Source organism: Epinephelus lanceolatus, chromosome 21, assembly GCF_041903045.1.
Source record: "Epinephelus lanceolatus isolate andai-2023 chromosome 21, ASM4190304v1, whole genome shotgun sequence".
NCBI lineage: Eukaryota > Metazoa > Chordata > Actinopteri > Perciformes > Serranidae > Epinephelus > Epinephelus lanceolatus.
Genome location: NC_135754.1, coordinates 24,539,037 through 24,562,259, shown reverse-complemented (window position 1 = coordinate 24,562,259; position 23,223 = coordinate 24,539,037). Strand labels below are relative to the sequence as shown.

General features: G+C 42.3%; 1 protein-coding gene across 2 annotated transcripts in view; it reads left to right on the top strand.

The window, feature by feature from the left end:
• LOC117247084 (zinc finger MIZ domain-containing protein 1-like) overlaps window positions 1-23,223 on the top strand; it is a 163,184-nt gene that overhangs the window by 34,407 nt on the left and 105,554 nt on the right. For both annotated transcript variants that reach the window (XM_033611262.2, XM_033611261.2), the window contains exon 2: window positions 9,796-9,900. The gene's annotated coding sequence lies outside the window, so the exon portion shown is untranslated. The remainder of the gene's footprint in view (window positions 1-9,795; window positions 9,901-23,223) is intronic.

Sequence of the window (23,223 nt, the reverse complement as noted above, 5' to 3'; positions counted from 1 at the left end):
CCCACCTCTCCTTTTGCAATTGGCTCAGGACGATCTCCCCTCTATTTCTCTCCCTCTCTCCCTTGCTTGTCTCCATTACATTATGAAGTCTTTCACCTCTCGTAAACCCTCCTCTGCTTCGGGGGGCGGTGAAACGGTGAGAACAGCCAGGTGACCAAAGAGGAATCTCTGGCTGCAGGGCACGAGATTTGCTTTGCAGATGAAGCAGGACGGAGTTGGGGAGGTAGGGGGGGCATAATTTTTATGTCTGTGGTCAGACGGTGCAGCATTTCTTTGCTTTAGCGCTCTGCCAGCAGCCTACACCTCTATCTCTATCTCCCTCGTGGGAGTTGCTACCACCTTCTCGCTCTGATAGGGAAAGACTGGAAACAAAGGAATAAAAATACAGGCGCCCTCTTGGGCTGCTCTCGCTTTTGAAACAAGATATACTGTAGAGAGAGGAGGAGGAGGAGGAGAAATAATATTGAAGACATCAATTCATGTAAGGCTCACATAAGCATCAGCTCATTCCTTTGAAATATAAAAACAGATGTATATAAAGGGACTATCATGGTTTTGGTCATCATATCATTGTGTTCAGTGATGATGGGGTGTTAGCTAGGTCACTATAAGAGCCCTGTGTCACAGTCCTGTTTACAGACTGACCTTCTTGGTTAACTTTGACCTCTCATACTTACCGTAGTATTGTGCTTGCGGCTTTCCAATGCAAAGAGTGAGGGGTACCGACATTTTGGCAACGTTCACAGAGCAAACCTTAGTGCTCAATTTGATTTATTGCTCTGATCTGATTTGTTTTTGTTTGGCTGTTCACATTTTTCTTTATATGTGGCCAATATCAGATTCAGTCACGGTCATGAATGTACCTGCATTTGCAAAAGAACAATTACAAAGACGTCACATGTACGGAAGTAAAGCTACCAAAGTTCGTGCTTACGATTACGAAGGCGTTTTGTGAAGCAATGGCTGCTACTTCTGTACGGAGGTGGGTGTGTGGATGCAGAGTCGGACCCAGGAGTGGTGGACTCGTGACACGAATGGCTTTGATGAAACAGATTTCATCCAAAAATTCAGGATGTCAGGGGCTACTTTTTACTGCATCTGTCAGCGCCTCACCACAAGTAAAAGTTGCATTAATTCCGATGTGACTTCAAAAATCAGACCTGTATCAGATTTCAGACAACTAAATCGCCCTAAATCAGATTTGTAAAGATCAGATTTGTGCTCTTCACACTGTTATACAATTATAAAAACAGATCTTAGTCACATATGAGGCAAAAAAAAAATTTGAACCATTTTTGCGTGCGGTCTGAACATGGCCTTCAAATGTGCTCACTATCAGTTGTAGTAGTTGATATATTCTGGTTAAACTGTTGGCTCGTTTACAAGCTATCTGATCATCTGACTGAAGTTGTAGCAATGTTGCTGCATTCACAGATTCATGTATTCTCAGAGATGGAAACGACTTTAAAAACTCCGATAAGTAAACTCAAGTTGTGATAAACCTTTAAATTAGCCTTTGAAATTATTCCCATCTAAAAGAGAGGCCTTGTGGGATTCACTTCCTTTAATTGTTCCAGTTGTTTAGGCGATCCATAATACAAACAGCTGAAGCTAGAGGGCAAACACATTGGGAAGTTGTGCACAGCAGGAAGTAAATTACCTGCATTTGCATGAATAAGACGCATAATTGGAAGTTGCTGTGATGCTGATCCGGTGACGCACAACATGTATACAACTGCACTGTTTTGCACTGGAGTGTGTTTGCCTGTGTGTGCTGTTAAAGGTTATGTGTATGTGTGTGAGTGTGAGTGTGTGTGTGTGTGTGTGTGAGGCTCCACATAATTACAGTAGCGGTGGTTAACAAGGCGCCGGCATTTGTGTTAATCAGTAGAGAGTGAAGACCGGGGAGCTAACTGAGCTGGTGTCTCATGCCCTCTAAATGTATCACGCTAAAAACCATTATCTCTAAACCTGTAATCATCACAACAGCACTCATTCACTGCAGCGCAAAGCTTACGTTGATGTTTATGGCTTTGCCCCACCACTACATGTCTAATGTGATCGCTTCATGTGGATGTCCTCAGAGACCAGCAGCATGTGTGTCGGGAACATGTTCAGCCCCTCCTCTGCTAACCTGGATTTGGGTGTCAGTACAGTACAGTACACACAGTACATGCTGGCATTAAAACCTTACAGCTGTAAATTACGAGATTAGGGGATTGCTCGATGAAGGGCTTTACTGTATGTTGGTTTGCAATCACCCAGCCCACTTGTTTAATGTGGAAATGTTGTGACACATGTTGTCTCTTTGTTACTCTGCTGCTCTTGTGTCTACTCTATGACAACTTTCAAGGGCGCAGAGGCAGGTTGCATCTGAAGTTGCCAAAGCCCTGTTTCCACCAAGCAGTACGGTATGGTTCAGTTCAGTTCGGTACGCTTTTTTGTGTAAACTTGTGGATGGTACCAATTGAGCCGTTCTGTATGTCCCCATTTTTGGTCCCCCCTCTGTTGGGGTACCTAGCACACACATCTGGTACTAAAAGGTGGCGCTTGTGAACACTGCAGTCTGTTGATTGGTCAATAGAGGACGGTCACTCTGCTCAGGGCTGAGTTGTGGCTGGTTATGTAACCACTGTTCATACTGTGGAGAGTTTTACATATATTAGTAAACAGTAACTACAAAATGAAATTATGTTTTGCTGCCTCTTGCAGCACCTGGAGTCGGAGGAAAAAATAACTTAATTCACTGGGCTGACTGCCGGTGACTTTTAAGGTGGAACATTAACGTTGTAATGTTACTCATTCATGAGTTGACGATGTGAATCCATCAGCACACCTTAAATTTCACTGTGACAACTTTTGTCTTTCTTGGATGATGTACACTGTTAGTGATGAGTAAATCTTCATGTGTTTAAAATATATCTTAATTTCGGGGCGTCGGTGGCTTAGTGGTAGAACAGGCGCCCCATATACAAGGCTGTTGCCGCAGCGGCCCTGGTTCGACTCCAGCCTGTGGCCCTTTGCTGCATGTCTCTCCCTCTCTCTCTCTCCCCCTTTCACACTTAACTATCCTATCAATTAAAGGCAAAAATGCCCTAAAAAATATCTTTAAAAAAAGTAAAAAAAAAACAAACAAAAAAAAATGTTAATTTCAACCGGACTATGTGAACGGCATATATTCTAATCCTCACTTATAGGGGGAAAAAGCATAGTGGAGCGTTGTTCCTGTGGCCTCTTTAAAACAGGGGCTTGGGAATGATTACGCACCACTATCACTTTGGAGCATGTCCTCTGCACGTCTATATTGAAAACGATGGATGGTGAAAAAAGGGTGGCATGTGTCCTAGTAGTGCCACAAACACAGAACACTGCTATCAGCTATATCAAGTAGTAGTTCTTCCACCACCACTGACAATCCAATGGAATCCCAGTAAGCATCAATTTGACGATTGTAGGTTAAAAGACATCGAGACATTTCGCTTAAAATCGCGCAAAAATGTAAAAGTTTTTTAGTGGTCTAGGTTGCATATGGTTGCTAATTCAACTGGGTTCTAATAACAGTATTTACATGTGTGGTGTGCCAAGTACCTTAATTCCAATAAAATAACCCAATTAACGTGTTGCATGACAGCTGCAGGTGTCGCGTCATTACCGTGTATGTAAACACGCCGCCTGCAAGGGGAAATGATTGCCATCGTGTTTCTACACGGGCCTGTTTTTATCTTCTTAAAATGAAAAACCTGCCTCTCTGCAGAAAATCATTACAAACGACGAGGTTGTCATTCCTACATTTGCTGTTCCAGCGTTCCTTCTTTGACTTCAAGTGTCTTTGTCAGGTGTCTTTTTGAAAAGCAGAGATGCGTATCTCAGTTGATCTTGCATGTCTTGAGCATATCAACAACAGGAAGCAGCCCTGAAGGAGGCGTTGTGATTTTGTGTGCCAGTGGAGCGCTGTTGAGGGAGGTGAATGGGAGGTCAAAAGTTTTAGAGATGGGGTTCGCTGAGGACATAATGGTGTGATTAAAATGGTTCCTTTTCACACTTCACTCTGGTTCTGTCTGCTTTTTAAAACTGCTGACCATTGCTACAAATCTGCCAAACAGTATGTGGTGAAAAGGAAAATTTTGCAGCAGTTTTGTGCAAAAAATGAAGGTCATTTGAAGTGTTTGAGGAAGTATCACTCTCCTATTATTAACGTCACTCAGCAAACAGCATATTAAACTTGAGGCTGAAAACCCCTCTTTAATCCTTTTCCTGTTCCATTTGTTCACCTGCTTCGTGTCCATGTGCATTCAAACCCTACTGTATTTACCAGTTAAAATGCAAATGTGGCCCACTGGGAATAATAGCCCCAAAGAGCTGGCTGGGTGGACGGACAGCCTGTGGCTCTCAAGAGCTTTTCCCACAGCGTTGAGAGCAGAGCCAGGTGAGAGTTTCTCTCCAGGTGTACCTCTCCTGCCATTGTCCAGGCTTAGCGGGTGGCGTCCAGCTCCCACCACCCATCTGACTCACCAGCGGGTTTCATGGCCACTTTGCACAGAATGACTGTTCTTCATGCAGCGAGTAAAACCCGCCACTGACTGGGGAGGAATGAGTCTGTCCAGCTCTGGTGGCTGCTGCGACAGCGGGGATTTTGACTCCATGAGGACCCAATTAAACCTGGGAGGGCCTCTCTGAAGGAATAATAACAATGATAAATGCACCTCTGTGGCCAGCTTAAGAGAGGCAGGGAGAAATGTTTTATTGTGCTGGCCTGTCTTGACACAATTTACTCCCAGCTTCTGTTTTTTTGCAGTATCAGGAGGTTTAAAATCTCACCTTGTGGATGTGTTTTTTCTGCCTAGGTGAAGCCAGTTGTCATATTTTAAACATTCTGATGACTTTGCTCTATGCAACATCAAATCCTCTCTGCATGTGCTTAAAATTGGCTTTGGATGTAGTGACTTCCTGCCAAAAGTGTGTGTGTGTTGGACTTGCATGTATGGTATAAGCAGATGTGTGTGTGCACATGATGCGGAATATATTTTTGTTTGTGTGTCAATCCATCAATAAGTCGATTTAAAGAAAATGTGTCGATTCTGGCCATTAATCAGCTGTTTAAGTCATTTACCAAACATATTTGCCAAATATTTCCTGGCTCCAGCTTCTCATATGTGACTTTTAGGAGTGTGAGAAAATCTTGATACACTTGAGTAAGGCGATGTTATGTTTTGTGATACTGTACCGATTCTCAAAAACACTGTTTTGATTTCAAATTAATGGCTTACATGCAAAGAATTGTGGTAGTGGTTTATTTACTGTTGTGTTTAAACCCCTGACTATTAGATCTGTAGGAGCCAGAGTGTGTATTTGAACCCTCAATGTTTATTATTCACATTATTTTACCTGTTCATTCACTTGCGTAGCAGTTTTTAGACAAAGAGGGTGAGTGTTGGCTCTGATATTTTCTGTTCACCGTTATCACATAACGATACTGCAATAATGTAATCACAAGATATAATAATTCATCTCATTTTGCTTTAGTTGTTCAGTTATTTGTTTAATTAGTCATCATAAAAACGCAGCATTGGGCTTCAGCGTGGATTTCTTTTAATGAGTCACAGTTAAGAACCTACTCAGCCTCTTAGCGGCTTTTTTTTCATTGATAGAAGTTGCTACAAAATCTTCAGCCATTTGACTCTTCTACTCCAACATAAAAGCACATCGCCCAGAAAGGGTGCATCGCTACCATTTACAGTTTTCCCTAAAATAAGATTAGCAGAAAATTGCGATATATTGTCTTGCTTAAGTATCACAATACCCCTGTATCGTGATACGTATCATATGGCCAGATTATTGCAGATGCACAGCCCCAGTGAATATACCTCTATACAAATTAAATATCTAAACAGACAAAAGGAGCAATTTGGGATTTTTCTCTAAATTAATTTTATAAATTATTTTCAATTAACTTTTTCATTTAAAAAGTATTATTGACCAGTTTTGGGAAAACATATGTATTTTTAATCTTTAAAAAATTGTGCGTACGAGTGTTGTATTTTCAAATCATAAAAATATTTGTGGGGTCGACATCTACTTGCCTAAAGTCAACTTTCACTTGCCCCAATACAAACTGTTGTATTTTTTAGTGGATATCAAATACTTGTAACAACAAAGACTGAAGTTAATTGTCATGAAAAGACGTCCTCTAATGTCAGCCAAATAAACTCCTGTTTCCAGCATATTTAAAATGCTTGCTCACGCTTCGGCTCATGGACTTTGCCTTTGCAACTTTAAGCTGAAATAAGAAGGAAGCAAGGTGGCTCGCTCCGTAGCTACTTCCATCATCAGCTCCAGCAAAAACAATGTGATTAATTCGTTTTCACCATTTGCCCAATTTGCTGGTCTGATGTGGCATTTTACTTGCCCTGGACAATCGGGCAATCCTTATTATGGAGCCTTGTTTAATGTAATGTTTTTTATTTGTTGTTTAGTCTCTTAGAGAAGATTTGTAGTCACTTGAGACTCAAAGTATATTTTTCTCTGTCAGGTGGCAATTCAGAGAAAAACTCCTTTAATTAGATAACAGGCGTCTGTATTTCAGATTTGCACTTTGCCAGCAGTTTGTCAATTACTGCTTGTGGTTTCATACTGCCAGTCAGTCTTTGTCTGGGCGCTCGAGCCTCCTCCTCATCGCGCTGCAGAGCCGTGTTATTGTACTTAAACAAATCAATTCTGTTGCAGTTGAGCTTTTTTTTCCTCCATCCCCCGTCATTATGAACTGTTTGCAGTGCAGAGCACATTGATTTTTCACAGCTCTGGAAAAGCTGTTGATGAATAGCACAGAGGTATCTGGGGAGAATCTGGCTTTAAAAAGGAGGCACCCAGCATCAACCCCTCCTCCTCCTCCTCTCTCTCGACCCATTGAGCCCCCAGCGCTCCTCCACTTTCTCTTTTCAGAAAGCAGCACTTCCAACAGGGGAGAAATGCTGCCTGAAAAATCTTCCAATGATTAAAAAAAAGAGGATTTAAAAAAAAAAAAAAAAAGTGCAAGGCACAAGGGACCGCCTTCTCCTGCTGAATGTGAAAATACACCTTGTGGGTAGACGGTTTTTATATTTGGAGCATTAGCCTTGTCCTGTCAACCAAAGCATGAGCTCAGGAGAAGCTCTGGTTGGGAATAGAAATGGCTCACATGCTGTGTGTCACTAAGCAGACGCCTCGTGAAAGCGATACACTAACAGGATACAGCTATAGACTTAAAAGTAGGGGGGGTTAAAGGAGAGGAGGGGTGGGAAAAACTGCCATTTGTCCCACACTAACACACTCCACACATATATTCACAAAGCAGAACAAACACCCTTAAAGATCCAGTGCGTAGGATTCAGGGGGATATGTTTGCAGAAATGGAAGATAATATAGTAACTGTTTTTTAAGTGTATAATTACCTGAAAATGAGATTCATTGTCATTTTTTTACCCTAGAATGAGCCGTTTATATCTATGTAGTGACTGGGTCCTCACCTATGGAGTCTGGCATGTTTCTACGGCAGCCCAGAACGGACAAACCAAACCCTGGCTCGAGACAGCACCGATTGCGCATTCTAGTAGATTGGAAATACACAGATTTTTACAGGAAACATCTTCATTCATTTTTTTACTGTCTTAAACCACCAATTCTCGGAGAGGAAGAGACCTTTGCGGATAATTCGGCTCCCGGTCAAAACCTCTTGAACATCTGTATCTTTAGGTATCAGAGAAAAAGTTGAGCACATATTAGCAGTTGCTGGGCTAGTGGGCCGTCTCAGACATGCTGAACAGCATAGGAGAAACATTTATTTGTAATGTGGAACCACTTTATTCAGTGTTTTGACCGGTTTAAATCACTAGGTTTGTTTGTTTTGGAGAGGAAGAGACCCCTGCGGATAATTCGGCTCCTGGTCTAAACCTCCTGAACACCTGGATCTTAAGTTGTCAGAGAGAAAGGTTAGCATACGTTAGCAGGTGCTTGGCAAATGGCCTGTCTCAGATGTGCCAAACAGCATAGGTGAAACATCTATTTGTAATGTTAAACTGCTTTATTCCATGTTTTCACCAGTTTAAATCAGTGGGTCTGTTTGTTTTAGAGAGGAAGAGACCTCTGTGGATAATTTGGCTCCTGGACAAAACCTCCTGAATGTCTGGATCTTTAGGTACCAGAGGAAAAGTTGAGCACACATTCGCAAGTGCTTGGCTAATGGCCCAATCAGGTGTGCCGAACAGCACAGGAGAAACATCTCTTTGTAACATGGAACTGCTTTATTCTGTGTTTTCATCGGTTTAAATCAGTGGGTCTGTTTGTTTTGGAGAGGAAGAAACCTCTACCGATAATTCGGCTCCTGGTCAAAACCTCTTGAATGTCCAGATCTTGAGTTATCAGAGAAAAAGATGAGCACATATTATCACGTCGCTGCATTGCTTTATTCAGTGTTTTCACTGTTTACATCATCGGGTCTGTTTGTTTTGGAAAGGAAGACACCTCTGTGGATAATTCAGCTCCTGGTAAAAACCACCTGAACAATGAAATCTGAGGGAATTCTAACCGGGAGTTCACACTTGGCACATGTGAGAAGTTTAATTTCACTGTTTGGTGCCACTAAATCTTACCCAGTGCTCCTTCAAGACATTTTTATCCTTCCTTTCTTCCAACCATCTCAGTCAGCTCCTTGAAATGTTCACAGTTCAACATTTGAAGAGTGGACTTCTTCTTCACCTCCTCCTCTTTGAACAAAGGAGAGGGTTCAAGGAAAAATGACATGAGCAAAGAAAAAGGCCTTTTATTGTTACTCTTTCACTTGCCGAGAGTCCTGCTACCTCAAAAGCAGACTATCTTTAAGTACTACCTCAACCTCCAGTCAGAGAGGGGTCAAGGACTTTAATTTGGCCGACACTGTACCCTCTCCTGAATCATATCATCCAACATCCAAATTTGACTTGTTTCTTTGGGTCTTGTGGAACTTTAAAACAAAGTTACAACACTCATGGTCTCAGACAGGGATCAGTGTTGGACTTATTACAAATATAAATATTCAAAGTGTTTTTTGTTTGCTTATTCGCTCTCAGAAGCACGCATGATTTGTGGGAAGATAACATGCTTGAATCCAGGCTGTTCTTATTATGCTCATAATTACATACACTCACAATGATTAATTCACTAAGGAAAATTAAGTCTGTGTACTCACGTGCTTCGGCGAACATAGATAAGACAAGATTATAAACTGTGTGGCCCTTAACTAAAATTTTCTCTTTATTTTCTGGGTTATTGTATTAGGTCCTTAACTGGCTTATATGTAATGGTTTCCCACACTTTGGTTATCACCTTTTGAACTTCAGCAGTAACTAATGTGGTCATTTTTAAGGGTCTGAATGTCACTGGGTGAAGATGCTTCGAGCAGGCTAAGTGCAAAGCTGAAATGAAGGCCCTCTTAATAGGCTTATCTGTCAATCGGGAGTGAATTGTGAACGCGCCATGGCAGTGAACTTCCTCCGCGGTGGATGTTTATGATACCATACTGATCATCGGTTGCTCTTTTGATTCGTCCTTCATGGGCACGAGAGCGTGAAGGAGCTTATCCGTGCGGGGAAGAAGTGTATCACGTTAAGCGCAGATGGGAGCCACTCAGAGCCCAGAGGAATCTGTGAGGAGCGAAATCATCGAGAGGGCTTGATTTTCAGGAAAAATAAAATGCAAATGTAATAATTCAGTGTTTGGAGATTGGTGGATAATGCAGCGGTGATTGATGTATTTTTTTTTTCCCCCTCCTCTGATTTCTCTCAGGGGCAGAAGACGTGAGGCGCTGAAGTGTTTCTCCTCCTGGTGTGTGAATGGGTGGGGGGGTCCTCCGTGGTGAGAATCAAAGATCAAGGATTGAAATCAACACAGGTGAGTCTTTTTATTTCTTACATGATGGGATCTGCAGAGCCCAGCAGGTGTGAGGTAAATTTGGCATGTGTGGCGTGTGATTAGCAATGTATGCTCTTAAATTAGCGTTACTGTAGAAACTGGAGGTACAGGTTGTTAGCGGCAGGCGGGCAGCTGTGTTTTGGTGATGAGGTGAATTTGATGCCAATATTGCTAATATTATTAGGTTGTCACATTCATTTAGTTTGTCTTCTACTCCCTGATGCAACATGTGGCTTCTATCATTTGTGTACGTAGAGCTTAGTCACATTAAGGGGGTAAATCTTCTACATCAGGTTCAAATGTGATGAACTTGGACATGGAAATTTGCTCCGTTGACCAGTAGCAACCTTCGACAGCGCAGAGCTTTTTAAAGCAATGAAGCCGAAGAGTCCAAAACACAAGAAGTTTTGAAAAAGAAGAAGTCACAGCAGAATTTTACGTCATATCTTTGGGGTTCTTTTTGTATAAAAACCTTCTATTGTATATCAGCCGCCGTCCATTCGAGGGTACCGAAAGGTTCTGTCTAGCCAAGTGCACTCAAAGAGGCTAAAAAACGTACGCCCAAAAATCCCTTTATGTCTTGCACCGTTTGCTGTAACCATCCAACATTATAGCACCAGTTACACTGTGCATATGTAATACCCCGTAGCTCTCATGGGGTCAAAGAGGGTGTCCAAGCCTTCTTCATAAACATGTAGCTGTGTTGTACCCACTTTATTTACCCCTCCTCTGATGATGTGTAAACCTATTTATAAAAGGAGGATGATTTGAAGACAGTTATGAGACAGGCTGTGGGGAATAACCTTGTTGTTTCATTAGCGACCAAGCTAAGTAGCTTGATTGCTGGTTGTTAGCAAGCTAGCTGAGAGTGCATCGATAACTCTTTTTTGATGAATTGTCCTGAAAACAATATGCCCAGGTGGAGTGAACGGCACAATAGAGTGGAAATAAGAAGAATCTCGGAAAGCGACTGTGGCCAAATTTGCCAGATGTACGATTTACAAATGTACGAATTATTGTATTTATACAAAAATGTTGCCGCACGATGTACAATCAGTGATTCCAAGAAGTGCCATAATGTACAATAATTGACCATTTTGTGGCACTTGCAATTAGTAGTTGGTTTTGATCTGCGTTGTCTCACTTTAATCCTTTCAACATGATTGAGATAGCAAAACACGGACGTTACGTCTGTGTTTACGCACTTCTTTTCAAACACTTCTTTCTAGCTAATCATGCTTGGTGTAGGCTATGATGAACGTTTGTGAGCATGGTTGTCGCTCTGGAGCTTGGACTTTCTCGCTAAGGTATGATGTTCCAATTGAGTTGTTTCGAATGCTCCAATAAGTTCAGATATTTATTTAATTAGCTTATCTTATGGCCTTAACTGTTTATATATGGACAGGCCTCCAGTTGAGCTGTCTTATGTAATAGGAGGCTATTACAAAAACTTCTAGACGGATGGACTTATGGACTCATACCCTCTTCCACACATCATAGCCATGTCAGCTTGCTTTAAATAAACATCATGGGATTTGTAGACGTGTCACAAAGTCTTTTGAATACGTGTTTTGTAAAATTACACATTTATGTCCATTTGTTCACAATAATTTTACTCAAATTACGATAACTTTAAGCTTGTGGTACCATAGTTTAATATTTCCCATCTGATTGAGGCTAAAGTGTTAGCCATCTCTAGAACAGCCTGTTTCATGAGAAAGAGCTGGTGACAACAGTCTTACTTATCTTTATGATGTGTGAATTTGAGAGCAAGAATTACAAATTTCTGTGAAAGAATTAAATAATATGAGAGCACTAATTCATGCATTGTGCCCCTCTGCTACTTAGCAGCTCTATAACGACTGTCTTAATTACCAGTGATGTTGCCTTCCCTGGAATTAAACCAAGCTTGTTACTGAAAACAGATATCCACCTCCCCTGTCACTACAGTTGATTTAAAGTCTACAACTTTGTTTGCTCGGACATGCTCTGTCCTCCACTGTGCTTGGGTGTCTTTGGTAAACATTTGATGGCAACAGTTTGTGTGTGGCCAGCGTCGGCTTACCCTCGCACAGCATGTTGATTTCATTAGGACCTCCTGGGGGGACTCTGAGTAACAAAGTGCTGTGATGTTGCGTGTGTTTATAGGTTTTTTTTTTGGCTGCATCTAAGTCCATATGCAGTATGACGAATGTGTACACACAAACACACACACACACACACACACACACACACACACACACATAAGGTCATGGCTATCCTGCTCACCAGCGCCACCAGTTCATCCTTATGCAATGTGTGGCTCAGTGTACGTTCCACTGAAAGAGAGAATTATGTGGTGGAAAGGGAATGTAATTGGTTCGTCCACTGTATTATACAATACAGCTATGGCTTCATGGATTAGGAATTGGGACATCCAGCACACACACACACACACACACACACACTAAATAGATAAGAGTGGTTAATCTTGATTAGAGCAGTGTGAATGCTGAGAAATATGGTGCCCTGACAAACATCTGCCCGCCACACAGCTGAGTGGGATAAACCAAAGTGATTATTGTGGAAATGTCAGGCGAGGTAGACAGTGAGAGCAAGTGGAACGAGGGAGGGATACGACACAAACAGGGACATGACACGAGTGCTTCACAGTCAGTACTCTTCTCTCCCTCACTCTCAATGACAGATTTTCCCCTCTCGCTGTCGATGTGAGGTTGCCTTTGCGGAGGGGAAATGTAGCTGTGGATTGATGGAGAGGCTGCAGTGGAAGAGAAATAGCAGCAGTATCAAGTAGAGAAGTGTGAGCTCTAAGGGTGATAGCCAAAAATGATTTCTAGTACAGCGGCAACTATTAGTGGATAAGTCAATTGGCAACTATTTTGTTAATCAAATAATCGTTTTAGGGTTTTTTTTAAGCAGAAACGTCAAATATTTGCTGGTTTCATGCTTCTTAAATGCAGAGGTGTGGACTCGAGTCACACAATTTGACCTGAGACAGACTTGAGTTACAAATTCAACGACTTTTTTTTAAAATATGTTTTTTTTGGGGTATTTTTGCCTTTAATGGATAGGACAGCCAAGTGTGAAAGGAGGAGAGAGAGGGGGATGACATGCAGCAAAGGGCCACAGGCTGGACTCGAACCCGGGCCGCTGCGGCAACAGTCTTGTATATGGGGCACCTGCTCTACCACTAAGCCACCGACGCCCCACAAATTCAATGACTTTAAACTGTCATTTAGTCATTCATTCTCCCTAACTGCTTATCCTGTTAGGGGTCTCGTGGCTGTGCTGGAGCCTATTCCAGCTGACATTAAGCGAGAGGCAGGGTACACCCTGGACAGGTCACCAGACTATCACAGGGCTAACACATAGAGACAGACAACCATTCACACTCACATTCACACCTACGGACAATTTAGAGTCACCAGTTAACCTGCATGTCTTTGGACTGTGGGAGGAAGCTGGAGTAGCCTGAGAAAACCCACACTGGCACGGGGGGACCTGGAAAATCCACACTGGAGGGACTTTAGACTTAACTTGAGGAAATCGAAAAAGACTTGTAACTCGTCTTTTCTTTTAAAACACTTGATACCCTCCCAAAAACAAAGATTCAAACGTATGTTATTTAAAAAGTGTGCAACAGATGAGTTTGTTTCCTTTTGTTTCTTTAATCAACTAACATTAATGCTTCTTGAAGAGGTGGTCTCGGTCTGGTTACAAACAAACTCTGGTGCGGTTCGTTTGTGATCCGAACCAACTGCAGTCACATGACACATTGTTTGTGTTAAACATGAGCATGTTACAGTCCTGGAGAATTATTAATGTGCACCTCCTCCTGTACTGCCTTAATATGCACATTCAGCACATCCAATGCATCAAAACATTGTTTTCGCCGCACCTCGTTTTCAAACTGTATGGTTTTACTAAAATGAACAATGACAGCAATATAGTCCACAATGAGCAGCGCTAAAATCAACCTGCGTAGTTGTCCCTCCATTGTGACATTAGAAAGTGTCACATTTATCTTGCAAGTGTACTCTTCTTCAACGTTTTGTTTACTTCCTGGATTTTTCCCACATGGAAATTCTGACCAATCAAGAGCAGCTTTCTTGTGCAAAGCATTTTATCTTGTCTGTAAATGCTGCCGTGAGAACACAAACCAACTCTAAGAAATTATGCAACTTAGTGACAAAATGAGTCCCTGATTCAGACCAAAGCAAGACAACTCTAGGTCTGAAAGCACCCTGAGTCCCACCTCTGCTTAAATGTGAGACTTTAATGATTTATCTTGTCACACATGATAATAAGCTTTGGATGTTTGGACTGTTGGATTTATAAAACCCACCATCTGAAGACAAGGACTATGCGTATCTGACATTGTATTGACAAAACGTTTAATCCATTAATTGAGAAAATAATAGGCAGATTAGTCTATAATGAAAATAAGTTAGTCAGCTCTAGTCTCCAGAAATGAAATATGTGTACGGCTGTGACTAATGATTATTTGTCTTCATTTGTTAGTCTCTGTTATTTCTGTTGATAAAATGCCAGGACAAATATGTGAAGCAATGATCATAATGAAAGGCTTTAAATGACTTTAACGACTGTTGAAATTGTTTGCAACAATCAGCTAATCTAGCCCTAACTAGTTGTGGCACCAACATTTCAGTTCGTTGCTGTCTGAAGGTTGCCAGGTTGGTCTTTCTGTCTGTTGCGCCAGTGTAATGAATAATTGCTTTCCTCTGTGAAATGTAAGGGGTGCAGACATTCTGTTAACCTCGCTAAAGGAAAAAAAAAGGAGTGGAAAAAAATCCCCTTCCTGTTAGTGGTCTCTCTTTCTCTCTGTTCTTGTGAGATCTGGAACTGATAAGTGTGAGGCCTCTGGTAACTGAACAGGAAGGATAGAGGGCCTGGCCTCCGAGCCCCTGCCTCTGCACACATGTCCACCTCCCCTGCACAGGCAAACAAAGAGAGCAGAGCCTGCCACTTAACTTCAGGTTTCAAAACATTCAAGCCTATTAGACGGATTATTATCACTCGCTGTAGTGAACTCTTGTGCTGAAGAGATTTCTGTTGAATATAATAACAGGGAGGCATTTTGATAAAATAGACCTCGGCTAAATGAATGCTTTGCGGTGGCTTCACACCCCGGCGTAATCACAACTCCCTTGTTCCACTGACCAGTGTTGAGTCAAGTGGAAGTACTTTATTAAACAAGCACATGGCAGAGCGGTGAGAGTTTAACATTAAGCCCGAACACCCAGAGGTCTAAATGACAAGCTGTTAAACTGATAACTGTGATGGGGCTGTTGTAGTGTCTATACATAGATGTTTCCTGAAGCAGGTGCTTTAAGTTTCACACTCGAAATGTGACATTTGTTGGAATAAGCTGTTGTAAAAAAGGTTGAAGGATCCGTTTTGTGAGCTCCACGGTGCATGAGTTGCCATTAGAACAAAAAGTTATGAGGAACTACTTTGAGCTTGTCGTGCAAACAGAAGAGACAAGACAACATTTGTTGAGTATTTACTGCTTAAAAAACAGACAGGCTATCTGTAACTTTAGGGCGATAAACAACAGATTCCCCAAAGTTAGTGAAAGATCAAAGCGCCTGGAAAGGAAGAAATAGATCTGTAATCTTTGTAATGATAGTCTTCTAGGGCACCATGACTTTTTCATATGTAAAAATCTGATTCTACTTAAAACAGGTTTCACCAAAGTATGATTCAAACCATCTATCCATGTTAATATTGCTGTCACAGTCACATAAGTCAGAAGTTATATATAAACTAGGGCCTTCCTTGAAGAATGTCTTACAGCAATGCACTCCACACCGTGTTAATGTGGTCTTGGGCTTTTTAATTGCAATTAGAGGTCATCTACATAAATACATTCTCATTTTATAATGGCATTTTAAACTGAAAATGATCTCCATACACAAGCGTTTTAGCACCATTTCAAAAGTAATCTCCGTCCATACTAACACACCTGAAAAAGTATATCACGTGTCAATTCACATACACTGGAAATGCATGTGCCGCCATGAACAGGAAGCACATTGTCTACTTTGCAGTTGGTTGCTTAGTTACATAGTTATAACCTGAACAAAACCTTAAGCCCTAAACCTAACCACCAAGGGTGCGCTACATTAACAGGATGGACACACTATTCGTCAAGGGAACACATTTTGATATAACACCAATAGCATTATCCATCCCCAGAGGATGGGGAGCCTTGTGAGCTGTAATGGAGCCGAATTTTGTAACGTTGCCTTTTTTAAATGTTGATGTTGTCCCTGGTTTCCTATGAGAAGAGGAAAAGTTCGCTAGCTGCTAGGCTAATTTATACAATGTAAAATGCCTTAAGCTTGTGCTAAAAACATTAGCATGTTATATTTGTTTGGAAAACATGTTTAGTATAAGACAGTTTGTAAGTGAATTTTGCGAGTTGTAATGGAGATGAATTTTGTAACGTTACCTTTGTTAAATGTTGCCGTTGTCCCTGGTTTCCTATGAGAGGAGGAAAAGTTCGCTAGCTGCTAGGCTAATTTAGACAATGTAAAATGCCATAGGCTTGTGCTAATAATGTTAGCAAGTTGTATTTGTGGGGAAAATGTGTCCAGATAAAGACAAGTGTTTGTCTGTGAATGCTGCGAGTTATAGTGAAGCTGATTTGTGTACTTGTGTTTGAAACTGTCTCTATTAAGCCATGTTTAATGTGTGTTTAATGTGTGTTTTAAATCAAGTAAACTTTACAGCACTCCACAGAACCCTCTGCTGCTCACTAGTGTTTTGGAGGTGTAACTGCAGAGTGACACAGACACCGCTGCACAAGTATAAAAGCTCACAACGGCACTGGCGACATGCGCAGGCTACGGCGTAGAGTCTGCCACACAACTATAAATCCCACTTAAAAGGGGGTAAGCAGCAATTTTAAAGGTTTCTGTCACAGGGATTCTAAAACACTGGAGTACTGTGGACAGTAGGTGTAAACATAACAATATGTGTTTTAAAATGGAATAGTATCAGTGTGGGTGTAGCCTGAAAACTAGATAATCAACCGTTAGAAAGGTTAGCACGTCCTTGCATTCTAGTGCACAATATTCCTGTAGATGTTGTATTTAAGTGTCTAAAAGCATTCTGAGAAATGCAGGAACCCACTTTACTCTAATAATTACACAAGTTGTGTAAAAGTGGCCGCAATAAAAAGTAAATACAAACCACTCTATCACAGTAAATACCCTGTGGAATGATTCAAACAACTTATATTGATGGCGTGTTAACAGAGAACAATTATCTATGGGTTTTGACCTTGAAGCTTTTGTGTCGCCCTGAACAAGATGGTGCAGCCGACTATTAACTCAGTGGTTCATCATTGATGTGTAGCAGATGAAAGGAAGGATGATTTTCCTGTACGCGACTGGCTGAGTAACCAGCCATGACAAGATAGCACTCGAGCCAGGTTGCTTTTTCACAACCTCTTTGAGATCCATTGATTATCATATCTGTCTGGGTTTTCGTCAGTACTTAACGTTCATGTGGAATTTCCAACCTCCTCACAATACCTTTAGTTGAAAAGCAACTCTGGGAATCTGAGGCGTATCTTTTTACAGGGCTGAGATTGTGGCGGAGATGTTCTGGGGTGGTATCCTTCCCATGAGAGAATGCGAGATAACGTGCCAGGGTGACAGCTGAATTATTAGCCCATTAGTCACCGGAGAGAGAAGGAGGTGGACGAACATGGCATCCATCAAGAAAGCGCCTCTTTTTTTGCAGATAGCCTCCCCTAACTGCCGCCCAGGAATCTTGTAAGTCTCTCCCACTGATGTAAGAGCTGGAGGGCCGGGGTCAGAGAGCAGAGCCGGAGCTCTCCCGGTGCTCTGCTGCTGCTGCTGATGACCCGGCCGCCTGTCCTAGGAACAGAGCAGCATAACACAGAGGCAGAACTCAGTGTACTGAACTAAAAATAGCTGTGGCGTCACCCCCTCTTTCCCGTAGTCACACACAAGCGTAGACCGACACGCTTGTGCTCGTACGTGCACCTCGAACCAGCGTGGGCGCGGGCCTTCAGAGGCAATCGCAACCGCTGGTGATAGTCAGTGACATGCCAGAACGTGTTTGATTGACAGGGTGACTGCGGTGGTACAAAGTGTCTGTGTACTCGGGACAGATGTTCTCGGCAGCCTGCTCTGATGGTCTGAGTTGATGTGCAGCAGGAGGAAGCCATTAAGCAACACTTGGCTCCGAGATGAACTTCCCCACTGCTTTGTGACCCTGTTGAATCTCTGAGCCTCCTTTACATCTCATGTGTCTTTGTATCCGCCACCAGCCTGGCTCCAGTCAGACAAAGACACTGTAAAGAAGAGTATTTAACAAACGGTGTAGCGCTCGTTTCCTTTTGATGCAAAATTAAAGCCGATATCCCTTTGACATGCCGTCCACGGATAACTTGTCAATTTCCTGCTCGTGATGAATAGCCTGAATATGCCATGCTTCATAAGCCAACATATTAATTAATGGCATGGTGTAAATTGTTTAAAGAACACTTGGCATTGAGATGCTGTTGGCTTGTGAATGGTCTACCTCAATGCTGCTTCCTGAAATACGACCACATTAACAAGCCTTTTTTTCCCAGCCTGATGCTACCATATTATTTCTCTCTGTCAGTGAGAGCAGTTACTGTGGTCTCATTAGCTCTGCTACACTCTTGTTGTAGAATATAACCAAGACCCAACAAGCTTGACTTGACTCCACTCAGCTGCGGCTAAATGTTCTATTTGTAATATGTCTGCGTAAAAGTTAATGAAATGATGATAGTGGCAGAGCTGCAGGGCCCTGAATTAGTCCATCAGCTGATCCGACTGCCATTCAACTGGCCCACTTTAAACATTTATTTACAGCAGGAGGACGAAAACAGTTTAAGCTTAGATTCTTGTTTAAGTTCAAACCTTGTCAGCCTTTTAACAGAACTATTGAGCAGTATATGACGTAGTTAAAGGTCCAGTGTTTAGGATTTAGAGGGTTAAATTGTCAGAATTGGTGTATAGTATACTAAGTATGTTTTCTTTAGTGTATAATCACCTGAAAATAACAATGGTTGTGTTTTCGTCACCTTAGAATGAGCTGTGTATATCTACATAGGGAGCTGGTCCTTGTCCTCAGAATCTGCCATGTTGCACCACCATGTTTCTACAGTAGCCCAGAACGGACAATCCAAACACTGGCTCTGCCTCTGCGGATAATTCGCATCCTGATCAAAACCTCCTGAATATCTGGATCTTAAGTTACCAGAGAAAACGAATGGAAAAACCAAACTCTGGCTCTAGATGGGTCCATTTGCATTTTCGCATTGGCCACCACAGTTAAAAGCCCCTCTGCAACAAGCCAAACAGCTTTGGAAAAACACTGTTTTTTAATGTGAAACTGCTTTGTTCCGTGTTTTTAGCTGTTTAAATAATTGGATCTGTTTGTTTTGGAGAGGAAGAGACCTTTGTGGATAATTTGGCTCCCGGTAAAAACCTCCTGAACATTTGGATCTTAAGTTATCAGAGAAAAAAGGTGAGCACACATCAGCAGATCCTGGGCTAGTGGCCCATCTGCAGTGAACTGAACAGCTTAGGAGAAACACAGATTTGTAATGGTAGACTGCTTTATTCAGCATTTTTGCAGGGTTTAATCACCTGGTCTGTTTGTTTCGGAGAGGAAGAGACCTTTGTGGATAATTTGGCTCCGAGTAACAACCCCCTGAACGTTTGGATATTAAGTTATCAGAGAAAAAAGGTGAGCACACATTAGCAGATGCTGGGCTAGTGGCCCATCTGCAATGAACTGAACAGTGTAGGACACACCAATTAATGACGTTAGACTGCTTTATTCAGCATTTTTACCAGTTTTCATCACCTGGTCTGGTTGTTTCGGTGAGGAAGAGACCTTTGTGGATAATTCGGCTCGTGGTAAAAACCTTTTGAATGATTAACACTGAAGGAATTCTAACCGGGAGCCCATGCTTGGTACACTGGAGAAATTTCAGCTGGTTGCAATCTGCTGTCCTCACCATTTAATGCCACTAAATCCTACACACTGCTCCTTTAAAGTGACTATAATCAATACTTTTCTAATGACAATGTATTAAATGACAATATGAGAATATGAAAGTAGTCTCAATCTTCTCGTCTAACTCTTAGGAAGAAAGTGCATCTCCCAAAATGTCTTATATTCCTTTAAACCTCACTCCACCTCTACCAGCTACATACTCACAAATTCATTTACAAATAACTTATATAATTATATTTACTTCAGTAAGGATCTGAAACTGATCCACAGCCCTTAGATATTCATCCACTAAGAATAAAAAAAAACATGTTCTAGTATTTACAGATATGATATACAACACTTTGTGACCTTAAAAAACGGTGAAATTAATTTTGGAGGCTTTGATATAAAATATGGCAGATATTTATCTCTTCAGGCTGTGTAGCGTGATTGAGTGTCACACAATGAAGTCGGATCTTTCTGAAAGCTCAGGAATTCGTGGCAGACAGGCTGATAGTCATCAATTTGAGACTTGTTTGGTAATTTTTGGGATCAAAGGCGATGATGAGGATGATGATACTGATGCTAATCCCACTGAAGGGGATGATTGAGTCATCAAGGCAAAACAGCTGTCTTATGTGCCGCCTCCCCCCCCCCCACCCCCACCCCCACTAATGGCTGATGATGACAGTAGCAGAGTGTAAGTGAGTGCAATTGACAGCGGAGTTGGAGCTTCCTTGGGGAGGGAGGGAGAAAGGCTGAATCTGAGCGGAGGGAAGCAGGCAGCAGGGTGGCCATGAAACATTCATGCACCTGGGGACTCTTTGCGTAAGGAGAGCAAGCTGAGCCAGTAATGAAGTAAAGAGCAGAGGACTTTTAATGGCTCTGTTTGTCCTTTTTATGAGATTAGCTTTGGTCTGGCTTCTTATATAAATTGTATTAAAAGCCTAATTGCATACAGTGATTTAGTGGAAAAAAAGGGCCCTGCCCGTCGCAGTGCCTCGTAGAAAATATTACTTACATTTGGAATAATCTAATTGTGGTTAGCTGCAAGATAATTGGTACCACAGGTGTGCGGCTGGTTATAGCTCAGAGCCAGACGGCAGAAGGTGAGTTATTCCCAGCCCTCGGCCCCTCTGCCCCGCACTGTTGACATGACAACGGAGCACCAAATGCGGCCATCCCCAGTTGTGCCGGCGGAACAGTTGTCCCTCCTAAACTCATCCCGCCCAGCGGCTGCGAGCTCGCGTAGGGACAGAAAAGGCGAGAGAGAGGAGCAGAGGAATGGCAAGATGAAGAGCAGAAGAAGGGAGAAGCAATATTTAGACAGCTGCACGTGTATCGCTGTCAGAGGAGGAGGGGAGGGATATTTTGGTGTCCTCAGCGAGGCCTCAGACAAACTCCCGTTGCAGTATTGATGTCACTGCGCCCTCCTGACAGCAGACTGTAAATCACAAGTCGCAGTCGTCCATAGATTTACAAACACCTGCTACATACGGCAGTATATTATCTGAACTGAGTAAAACTTGTTCAAATGTGTTTTTAAATTCATCCTTTAACCTACCCGAGAGGTCACTGTCAATGTCTCTGTTATCAGTCCTGACTGGTAAGACGCAGTACAGTAACGGTGGTTGTGCACTGGTCACATGTCTGCAGTCCTGTGCTAGACTGGCCCTGTGCCTTGAGGTGGTGGATGGCAGCTGACTGCTCTGATTCACTGGGAACTCGACTCATGCGTTTTGTGCCTCACAATGGACTGACTCATGAGGGAGTCGACGCTGGGCTTGTTCAGTGTCCATCTCTCAGCCGTTTTACTGGAACTTTCTGTTTGACTCCTTTGTTGCCTCTGTGTTTTGATGGAGACAGTGGTCTTTTCTTATTGCTGTGTATTTTTCTGTATTGTTCCCCCTTTTTTTTCATTCCAGTGGGAACGGTCAGTTTCCCTCCCATACTCACTCTGTGTTTTCTTGTTGCTGTAAACTCTCACACTGCAGTCTTGGTAGGGTGAGGACTGTTAGTCAGTTGGTAGCAGCTTCATTTCACCTGATATGCACCCACATTTGACTCCCACTCAACACAGTTACCCCCTTCGACCTGTAGGATTCGCTTATGATCCCCCACTGGCTTCCCAGGGAACACTACCAGTTGTGTTAAGCTGTAAGAAACAAAAATCATGCCAGTCCACTTTTAATGATACATTTACACATGCTAAAACAATCGACAGGGTTACTGCTGTACAGCAGTGGTTCTCAAAGTGGGTCTAGTGACACCCTATGCTCCAAGGGTGAGTTCAGATTTCTTGAAGTGGGGTTGTGTGAGGTACTTCACCGTAGTCAATGTATTATCTATAGTAGATGGCAGTCAGCATGGCCCCAGTTCGGAGAAGAAGGCATAAGTATCACCACAGAAGCAAAGCAATGTACTGCTTTGGACGGCAGCAGCAAAACATATTTTAGCCACCAAAAAAAAAATCAGTATCAGTGTACACTATATTCTTGATATTTTCACTGCTTTACCTTTAAGCCCCATGTTTATCTATGCTCTCTCTTAAAGCCACCAAACTCCATTGACAAAAACAGTAATTTGACTTCACAGAACACAGGAGTTGTTGGTCTACCGCTGCCTCAATTGGTTACTTTGTTGGTGTCCTTGTGTGACTTTGGTGTTTGAAAAGGTTAGTTTGGATTCACCAACGTCACACAATATCACAGACAAACTAATGATTTAGGAAGCAGTAGACCAATAACTCCTGTGTTCTGTGAGGTAAAATTACTGCTTTTGTCAATGGAGTCTGGTGGTTTCGAAGAGAGAAACAGGTTCAGCAGCTTCAGCTCCGTGTCAGAAAAGAACGTCTGACGACAAGGTAAAATAAAGAGCCTGGTCTCACTCAGAAGTCGTCGAAATCCAGTGCTTGGGCTTGTGGCGTCAGAAATCAACAAAAAAAAACATCCTTTAACGTCGGCATAAGTGGCCAGTTGCCGTTATAGTCTAACAGCGCCCGGCGGAGTCAGGGGGAAACGCAGCAGGACAAGGACAAAAGTTAAGGTGGCCAAAGACCAAGTGACGCGGGCAGGAGGGGTGGTGGATGGGTCCAACAAACCAGGACTTTCACCCGAAAGACTGGTGTTCATGTCCCATAAGATTGTAAAGACAACAACCCCACCTTAATAATCTGAATTATACCTTTAAGGATAAGCCAAGCAGGTCTGATCCTATGCAGTGGTTTCATTGAAATGAATGAGGGGGCTTTGGTTTGTAATATCAATATTTGTA